The sequence below is a fragment of the Perissodus microlepis genome, chromosome 5 (genome assembly GCF_051167445.1).
Source record: "Perissodus microlepis isolate ML-2025 ecotype Zambia chromosome 5, ASM5116744v1, whole genome shotgun sequence".
NCBI classification, from domain to species: Eukaryota; Metazoa; Chordata; class Actinopteri; order Cichliformes; family Cichlidae; genus Perissodus; species Perissodus microlepis.
In genome coordinates this window covers 2,758,260-2,769,045 of record NC_140465.1, presented here as the reverse complement: position 1 = coordinate 2,769,045, position 10,786 = coordinate 2,758,260, and the positions used below count along the sequence as shown (strand labels likewise).

General features: G+C 40.6%; 1 protein-coding gene across 2 annotated transcripts in view; it reads right to left on the bottom strand.

Moving 5' to 3' along the window:
- plxnb1b (plexin b1b) overlaps window positions 1–10,175 on the bottom strand; it is a 99,771-nt gene extending 89,596 nt beyond the window's left edge. For both annotated transcript variants that reach the window (XM_084927386.1, XM_084927388.1), the window contains exon 1: window positions 9,807–10,175. The gene's annotated coding sequence lies outside the window, so the exon portion shown is untranslated. The remainder of the gene's footprint in view (window positions 1–9,806) is intronic.
- Between the last annotated feature and the right edge of the window lie 611 nt (window positions 10,176–10,786).

The window sequence follows — 10,786 nt, the reverse complement described above, 5'->3', positions numbered from 1 at the left end:
GACCAGAATAGAAGAAAAAAAATCTAAAATAATAATGCAGCATGAAAAAGACTGATAGTAGCTGCAATGGATACTTTTGTTTTCAATACTTGGTTTCACTTTAGCTCTTTGTATGTTCTGTGCTGATGATAAAGAGTAGCCAACAAACTGGCAGACATAATCTGTAATCTGCCTATATTGACAACAAATACACTGCAGATACTGCCTTCAAACTGCCTGCAGGCTGTGTTCACGCTACATCTGCTCAAACCTAAAACAAGCCTTAGCTGGCTCAACAAAACCTAAGACCACTGTTAGAAATACCGGGTAACTTTCTGCTTCAGGCTCTGTGTGTGCTCACACAAAAAGGGGCATTTCACAGGTAATATGACTCTTCTTGCACACAAAGTGAACCGTGGGAGTGCGGCTCAGTCCCGTCACAGACATTATGACAAAATGGTGATTAAAAATAAAAAAGTGAACTATACAAGTAAAATGCAACATGATAAGAAACTGATAAATCATTGAATTGAAATTATTAATCTGGTGATCTAACAGACAGAGTAATAAAATAAACATTTTAATTCAAGATATTTATTATCTTGATACAAGATATATACAAGACATTTGCAGAGCTCTCAGTCATAGTAAGCATGTTAGAAGAATAGACAAAACTAAAACATGACAATACAATACTAATATAAATTGTGAATTATAAATTATACCTCTTTTACAAGAGGGTGGCACACAAGGAGAATCTAATTATATTACAGATATTGCACATTTCTCACTGTGGGGTTATTATTGCACATGGTGAGAAACTTTAGCTTTTTGGAAGATCAAACAAAACTTTTTATTGATTGAACAGATACTCCTGATGGTGTCCTGTTTTCTACTGGCTGCAATTCCAGCAGTGTAAAACCAAACAAATATAGAAACATTTGTACATTAGTCACTAAAATGACTAATGTACAATGTCATCATTTCTATGACAATGTGTAGACAGTTTGCGCTTTGTTCAGTGGTTTTAGTAAGGTACGGCTTAATAACGTGCACATATAAAATCCCTAACAGAAAATCTGTATCGCACTTAAAACATGCTGTCAGTAAAAATCTGTAAATACATGGCGCTTCTAGACAATTTTAAACCGAAATTTAGACCAAGTCTCCATGGTAATATAGCCAGGTAGAAAGAGAGCAACTTTTAAGTCTGACTTTAAGCTTGACATAGCGTGCTAACATGCTAATCTTGCTTTATAGCACATTCCTCAGGTGTGGGATCATTGCAGGAGGGCAAGAAAGTCAAAAGTACTTTCTGCAGGCAAACATTCACTTATCATTCATCAGGTTTATCCACAGCTTTGCAACATACAAAGAGTCCAATGTCAGCCACTTAGCATGGTCATTCAATCTGACATTAACAGTATCCTTGCTGGATACAATCATTACCACCATTCACCACAGATCTATTTGTGCATCCACATGTAGAGTAGTAATGGGAAAAGATGACTGATAAAAATATTCCAATTAGGTACTCCCAAAACCTAAGGTCATAAGTGAAAACAGCCTGGGATTACTAGGAAAATCTTTAGTTGACCGACATTAAGTACCCAAGTACTTAAATTAATACTACTCTTCTGAGACCAGAATTTCTTAAGAAATTCATAATGAATTAAATGCTTGTTACAGACCCTACTTTGTTAGCCTTGAAGATTTAAAAAGGTAGAAGTTCAGGTTTTCCAGTTTTGTACCTGAGTCCACCAGCAGCTTGCCAGGGGCCTGAACTTTTAACATGCCTGTCCAACATTCAGCTTTGGCCTACCATAGCAACCTCGTTTTCCCAGGACTCCCCCCCCAGGGGGTATAATGGGACTTAAGGGGGGGGGGGGTCCATTTAGGGGAGGGGAAAAAGGGTGTTTCTAGGGAAACTGAGCGTTCACTGTTCTCCAGCAGCCTCCATGGTTGCCACTTGGCAACAGTTGACTGTCGGCATTTCAAAATGCTGCTTTTCATGCTTGTCTGTGTGTCATGAAAAGACACACACACACACACACACACACACACACACACACACACACAGACAGTAAGAAAAGAAACCCAGATAGTGTCATCACAGCAGATGCTTCTCATATTGTTGCCTCTGGAGCCAAAAACCAAAGCTGACTGATGTCATGTGGATTATATTAAATTCTTCTCCCTTCAAATCACAATTCAGGATGAATGGCCACCTGACTGCAGCTAAGCAATGCAAGGAACAATACAGAAAAACTTAGGAGATTTCTAATTGCTATCCCCTTAATCTGCTACTAAATCACCACATTTCATCATGAAAACAGTCACGTATGCTCAAAAAGTTTGTTTTCAAAAGCAGTTTTCTCGATATGAAAGCCTGGACTCACAAGGTTATCTTCCAGATGGAGGACACTCCCTCTTCCACCACACCCACTCACCTGTCGTTTCTCTGAGTCTACAGCCAAAACACCAGCTGTTTTCCAGCTAACAAACAAGAGAACGGAAGAGACACCCCCCCCCCCCCCTCGCTCTCGCTCTCCTCCCTCCCCCCCCCCACTCCTCGAGGTATGCCTACGTCTCTCTAAGCTCCCACCCTTTCCTCACAATCTCCTGTCTGGTTGGCCGGTCTTTTCAGCCTCCTCTTCAACAAAAGAAACAAAAAGAAGGCATGGCCACGTTCTCTTTCTGAAGAGAAAGAAAAGCATGGGGAATGCAGAACACCATTTTTAAAGCTGCAGAGACCAAAAAGCAGAAATTATCTGCAAGCGAGACAAAAAAAGGAAAGTAAAAAAAGTTTTCTTGCATTTCTGTGGAGCATGCAGAGGAACGACCAGGTAAATTCAGCCACAAAAAGCCAGAAACAAAAAGCCTCCGTTTCATTTTGAGTTGAGTTCTGGATCAGTTTTCAGCCAAAGCATGCAAAGTCCGGCCCAAAGTGAATTGAAAAAAAATAAATAAATAAAAAATTACGAGTATGCATGTGGCATGTTCATATACTCCTACAGCTGCAGGATACCTGGAATTTAACACCATGCTGCCAAATCTTTTTCACTGCAGGAACATAACGTGCAACAATTATCTCAGGTTCTGTTTCCAGTGAAAGCCAAATTGTTTTTAAACACACTGCATGTTAATGTCCCATTGTGGCATAATTATTTACCCTCACATACTGATTACACATATCTAATGATGACTGATGCCTGAAGACCAATTAAATGTTGTACTGCTGCTCTATATTTCAATCCTGTCATTTTCACAGTAAAGTTCTCTTATTCTGTCACCATATTCTTTGGTTTTGTGATTTCATAACCACAATTGTACTTTGTGTAACAGTATTAAGTTTATAGTTTGTTTTTTAAATTTCTACAATTTTATTAGTCAGTTCTGCCAGCAAAGCTCACTGTGGTATAGTGATGTGTTAACGTCTGGCATGGTGGCAGCCAAAACCTTAACAGTGAGACTTCAACTGAATCCAAAACCAGTGGCTTATGTCATGTTACAAAACAACAGTGACTGGGTAATGAATATAAATAAATCTTGAATACATTGGATATCATGCATCTCCATCTCCAGTTGTGTAAAGACAGCACAAAAGAAATGTGAGCATCTTTCATTCTGGCATGTTTACTTTGCCTCAGGTCCATTTTGGCTCACATACCAATATGACTTTAAACAACACCCAGCACTACACACAGTTTCCAGACAAGGAAACTGTGTGTAGTTTTTGCAGTTTCCTAAAAAAGCCTCTTATCTTGTGTCTAGATTGATGTGGGTTTATAATTAGGGTCTATTACAACCAGACTTAGATTGGAGGATTAAAGCCCAGGTTAGGTTAGGCCTAAAAAAAAAATTCTTCCATACTTTGGACCTCACGAAGGTACAAGAACAAAGGCCAAGTGTGAGATTGCGTGGTTCAGGTAAAGGCAGAGGTCATATCTTCTCTTTGTGAGTACACTGACAAAGCTCTTCTCATCCATGTCAACCTATCGCACAGCAGGGCCTCGTTCTTTCAGGGCCTTCTACAAACGGCTGCTTCAGCGCAGAATGACAGGACACTGAAAAAAATGAGAGCTGCAGAAAGTGTTGAGTGCTGAGTTAGGAGCAATGAATGGAGAGGAAGAGATGGACGAAACTGCAGAGTTATGGCATGAATTAAAGTACGGCATCACTTTTCCCACAATTCAGACAGACAGTGCTGTGTTTATGGGTTAGCTCCATTATTACAACGTTGTTTTATCAGATTAGTAAAGAAAACTGTAGTGAGAATATGGTGTGAATAGAGCCTGAGGCAGACAGAGACACAAACCAGGTTTTGTTTATGCCATACTGCCTGTAGCCGTCACCATCGGGTCACACGTTTGGCAGCAAAATCATAAATGGTGCCACACAGTGTACATACATGAACATGAAGTAAATGCAGACCAATTTTTACTTCTGTATTTGTCACAAAGAAGCAGCTTTCATTCAGAATTAGTAATAAAAGAATATTCTGCATTGCAATTGGGAACTAAATGTGTAATGCAGCTGCAAAATTCTTGTAAAAGCTGATCCAGATCTGACAGTGAATATGCACATTTTAAATCAACCAAGTTACAGTTATGACAGGCTGCTATCTCGCTTAAACAGTAAACTTCACTTGATTAATTTCAATATTCTTTAACCAATTGAGTTTTATTTGCATAGCACCATATCACAACAACAGCCACCTCAAAGAGCCAACACTAAACTACTATATCAAACCAACATGAGACCTTTTCATTTTTAGCACAATGTTTGACATAAATCCCCTCGTACGCCACATACGCCTGTGATGTCAGTCAGCACAAGAGTTCGGTTGTAGTTTTCAGTTACTTCACTGCAACTCAGGAGGTAGACTGTGTTTGGGCAAACCACCGTGTCACGTGTACTCCTGCTTTGAGACTGACCTTGTGCAAACACACTAGCCTCATTCAAGAGGGAGCAACTGTAAGCACATACACGCACACGCCAAAGAGCAAGGGGTGGAAGCACACAGCCCATTGTAATAAGTTAATAATCCACGTAACTACAGAGCACTTCACTTGCTGCTTCAAAGGGCTTTCAACTATCAAATCTATTTTACATTCCATAGCACTGCGTGTATCTGGGTCTCCATTTACATATCTGAATAATGAACAAACTCGCCTGTCTAATTAAATCCAGAGGCGCTCCTCAGTCACCAAAAAAGGCTTTTCAGAGCCAGATAATGTGTACAGTAGAGCACAAACTGTCCAGTTTGGGGCTTCGAATTAATGTCCGCCATAACCATCGTTAAAATGCTGGTAGGTTAAACTAGGTTACAAAAATCGAGAAGTACATGCCTAGCCCAAGCGTCAGAAATATTGTGCCATGTGCCACAGAATGCGATGTCAAAATCACGGCGCAACAGAGCAAGCATAAAACATCATTGGGGTGAGGGGAGGTAGACACTGTGGAAGAGAGACACACAGTAATAATAAATAATGATCAAATGTGTAGTGTTGCATAAATACATAGGAGGCTTTATGGGCAGCCCCCAGCAGATTGGGCCTATTACAGCATAACTAAAGGTCACCAGACTCATCAGCCTGTAAGCTTTATCAAAAAGGAAAGTTTTAAGCCTAATCTTAAGCACAGAGACCGTCTGTCTCCCAAATCCAAACAGCTGGTTTCACAGGAGGACCAGCTCTCAGGTTCTGGAAACTGAACGCTCTGCCTCCCACTCTACCTTTAAACATCCAAGGAATCAAAAGTAAGCCAGCGGTTCGAGAGCAAATAGCTCTATTGGTGGTGATATGGCCCCATGAGGTCTTTGAGATGAGATGGGGTCTGATTTTTCAAGACCTTGTAAGTGAGGAGAGGTATTTTAAACTAGATTCTGGATTTAACAGGGAGTCAATGAAGAGAAACTAATATGGGAGAAATCTGCTCTCTCTTTCTAGTCCCTGTTGGTACTCTTGCTCCAGCATTTTTGATCAAATGGAGGCTTTTTAGGAAGTTGTTAGAATACCTGATAATAATAAATTAGTATCCCGGCATTTTTGACCAGCTACCCAGCAGACAGTGTTGGTGTCTGCTGGGTAACGTTGTGTGACAGCTGGAGGAGGCAAAGACGGCATTCTTGGTATCAATACTGTTGCAAATGAGTATCTAATGTAATAGTAATTTTTATTATCAACTTCTGATTCAACCTTATATAAATAACCCTAGCTGTAACACTACGGGATCTCTTCAATTCATTTGCATCAGTCTGTGGTGAAACGTATGGTACCGCGCAGTAGGGGCTCATGTATCAGATTCCATGTCTGTCTTTTATCCCTCCTCTCAGGGTTTGCAACACCAGCATATAGTCCTTAATCTTGGTGCATCTGTTGGCCCACAAAGCTCCATTAAACAGCCGGACCACTCTGATAAGGTTATTGACTTAATGCTCAGTGACATAATTAAATTGAGTATTTAATCTGGCCACTGGAATGGAGGAGCCCCCGACCCCCGCCAGACAAGAAGAGTGTTCATATCTTGCTGCCATTACAAATAATTTCTACTCTGATCGCTATTGAGGTGACCAGACTGGCTGAGAGTTGTCCTTTCCTGTCATCTGCAATAAAAACTAGAGCTGTGCCATATCATACCTACATGCCTGAGAGCCCTGTGTCAGCCTCTAATGACAATTCAGTACCTAAAAGAGAGCCTCCAACAAAGCACTGTAGTCTGCAAACTATGTGAGAAAACTGTTCCCGCTGAAGGTGGAAGCCATAAATATGTTTCACCACTTCAGGCAAAAATATGCCATCAAATACAACCAGGTTACAAAGGAGAAGATACTAGCAGGTGGTGATGTGTGACCAAAATGAATGACTCAAATGAGCATCACTGGAATAATCGCTAGTTCCACTCCACACGACAGGAAGAGCAAACGGTAGATGGAAATTACTGATACATAAGTGGAAAACCAAAACTTTAAGCAGATTATTAAAAGCTTCACCTACAATCCCAGTCAGAAATATTTTACAAGGTTACTTTAGCCACTGTTAAAGTGTTAAGCAGTTAGTTTTCACTTAAAATGTCCAGGGAAAAAACTGGCTAGACTACTTTTGTGCTTACAGTTGACTTCAGTGGGAAATCTACGTTGTCCCTTAGACCGTAGCTGGAAACCCCTCTTAACCCTCCACTCAACCTGACATGCACTTCCCAAGAAAATTAACTATAGGTTGGGTCAATGCAACCTGCAATGATGTCCGTGAGCGTGGTGATGTTTCCTTTATTTATTATTTTTTCAAACAGTGCAGACTTGTCCGCAGACAATTTACATTACAATGCATCTACTATGCTGACCAGGCGTCAGACTTCAAGCGGATGTCAAAAAGGTGTAACAGGAAGGACGACTCGGCCAACAGGTTTCCAGCAGAGTATAATCTAGGCTTAACCTTCAAGCTGTGACAAGGCTGGCAATACAGAGGTGACAAAGGAGGCCGAGTATAAACTTCCTCCTCTTTTTCTACATTTTTCACAACCAAATGTAAGACTTCAGAGAGAAAACAATCTGAAAATGTCTCCCTTTATCCCATCTTTAAACTAAAATTACACCTTCCCCCTGCCTTCCTTTAACCTATAAAACATTTGTTGATTTCAGGCATACCCCAACAATAACCACTTGGTACCTTTTAGAGAAAACGTCACACTTTCCGTACAGTATTCACAGATGCTTCATCAACGCCTAAACTGATGAGCTGCTGCTGTGAACAGCCATCCACAGTTCATCAAGCCTTCATCCGGCCTTGAATTCTCCCCACCTGTTCATTACAAGAATGACAGCAGACACTAACCGATACAAAGCTGTTCCTTTATCTCGTAAGGCAGTGTTTGCCTTTACTTCAGCTCATGACACCACCTGACAATGGTTTGCTGTGAGGATATTGGTTTTGACACCACATGCTCCTCCATTTGCCAGACACAAAACGAGAGCATTCAACACCCAGCCCCCATCACCTTTTGACCTCTGGCACCTTGCCTGTGAGAGAGTTTGTGAGGTGAGTGTTGTTTATTAGAGAGGCACTTAACAACCTCTGGTGCTACAAATCCTGGCTGTTGAATGCTGACATCTTTTAAGGTGCTTACCAATTATTACTTAAGTCAGTCCTGTTATGCATGAGACCTGTTCAGTTATACCGAGAAATCAAGTTAAAAAGCTGTAGGTACAGAAAAGTAAGAGCACACTTGCTACTATATTGCTAGAATGAAACATCTGAAGAAAATGGCAACCAAGCACTGATATTTTCATGAAACGTTTTCTCCTGCGCATATTCTAAACTAAAATTACTGCAACAATAAATAGCTGTTCATTTATCTTGCACCTTTTTAAAACTCCAATTTTCTTCCATTTTTGGCCGCTGGAGGTCAAGCATTTATACCCCATAAGGACCCCATAATGAGGACATTTACAAGCTCATTTCACAAGACCAGAAAGCTCCGTTTCCTGCTGACTGACTATATCCATGTACAAGCAAGAAAACATGTCAGCTACTGGTTTTGCTGGTCAACAGCATTTCACTCAGGGACAATGAAAATACGTGCCCCACTTAAGTCAGCCAGACCCTACTTTAGCTGTTCTAATACCAACACATGATGAAAGAACTATACAAAGACTGCAAGAAGTGACGAGTTTTATCAGATGAAAAAAAAAAAGAGAAAAACAAAACTTTATTGACTCAGTCAGCTGGACTACACCAGAGTCTGAACTAAAGTCCATGTTTGGTCGTTGTTTTGCTGTACCGCCCTGCATCGCTGCAGCCTCTGGCTTTCACAATTTAGCTGCTTGAAAACCTGAAGAAAGACTGCCAGTCACTTTTTATTTCAAGATGCTAACAGCAACAAGCAGCTCATGATAGTTTTCCCAGCCTTGGCAACACTGAAATACATGAGCAATTATTGCCATTATAATTAGAAGGATCATAACAAACCTTCAGCTCTGTGATGAGGCAATAAAAGACTCTACACAAGAAAAGCCGAGCATGATCCATGTGACAAAGGTCACACACTCACAGTCCCTCTTTTGGAAAGCCCCCGTGACACCTGTACCAGAGTGTATATTAATATCATAATGACATTTTAGACAAGCAGCTACAAACTAACACAGACCCAGATCTGACCTTTGCCATTAAAGAATATCATTAATAGATGAGGACAAGATCTCTCTCTTCTGGTTTTCTGAGCCTCTCCAGGCAACACTTTCGCGTTGAGAACATAAACTGTTTTCTTATGATGGGATTAAATATTTTTATGCTAGTTTGGGCTCAAAACTGACTCTGACATTTTATTTTGAAAAACTACATTTGTTTCGTCAATGAAAAAGAAATTCTGTTTTTTTTATCAACAGAGCGAACACTCAACAGATAAAAAAAATAAAAGGGGGTGACTTTTAAAAAAAAATTATATTTGCACTCAAGTAATAAAATAAAAAAAGACCCATAATGTCCCATAAAAAGCAAGGAGTGGAGCAGCGGTTCCTAGAGGACGTGTACGGAGTGAGTTCACTTCAACGCTAGCTAACCCAACTCTCATCAACCTGCTCAAACTGCTCCACCACTAACAGCTAAAAGTCTGTAAATAACCAATAAGGAGCACGTGTGTGTGGATTTGTGTAAAATCCACATAAATATTGGTAAATAAAGGTTTTCACCCATTTCCCCGACATTACTGATCACAAGGCAGAAGTTTGAACACTTAGAGGAAAACAAGTGGAAAAAAAATCCCATGGAGTTTGATTTCAATGGGACAGATTTTCAGAGGCTCACAGCACAGCCCTCACCCACACTCACCTTGCTCTGAGTACAACTCTTCGGTCACTCAGCTCTGGTTTACTCCTCCTTACAGCGAAGTTTTAGTAAAGTATCCAATTTTTCCGCAGCCGGTGCTTGTGCAGACAAATTAGCGGGCAAGAAAGCGTTCCTCCTCGATATTCCTGCCGCTCAGTCCATGCTTGGAAATTTCCTGTCAGGCGTCCAACTTTCACAACTTTACACACCTAATTTACTGATGAAAAACAGCGCGGTTACTCCATGTAGCAAAAAAAAAAAAGTTTCTCCTGGTTCTCTGCTTGGTTTCATTCAGCAGCTCTCTGCCTCCACATGCGCCCTGTAAGCAACAGTGAGAACACTCCGGTACTTCGCTCAGCGCCCAGCTCTCCACAGGCGAGAAAAGGGGGCTGGCGAAGGGAGGATACATGACGCTCCCTTCAAGTGCTCCTCGTATTTTACATAACCACGTGCGAACGTAAGGTAATCTGTGTTAAATAGCAGTGACCAGCTTTAGCTGCACAGTGAGAATGTGAAATTCACAGAGAAACCCCGGGATCCCCCCACTGACATGACCGCTGCAGACAAAATAGAACTGGGCTGAAAGGTCTGTTGCTTTATTACGCATTCAGATTGTGTATCATGTTTTTAAAAAGTAACTATGTAATAAAGTAACTAATTACTTTTGAAAATAAGTCATCAGTAAAGTCGTTACTTTCTTGGAGAAGTAATGAGTAATTAGTAACTAATTACTATTTTCAAGTAACTTGACCAACACTGGTGAGATGTGCTTCTTAAAAGATTTTGAGTGGTTTTGTCTTTTGTTGTTCACCAGACCACAACCTGCGAATTTAAATAGATAACTTTCACTCCATTTTCATAATTGTAGTACAAAAACCAGTGACTGTTAGGATGGAAAGTTTACTGAACGCAATAACAATAGTGTAAAGTCTGTACTTCCACCAGTTCCTGAATGCAGCATCACTTGCTAGAGAGCCGGCTGA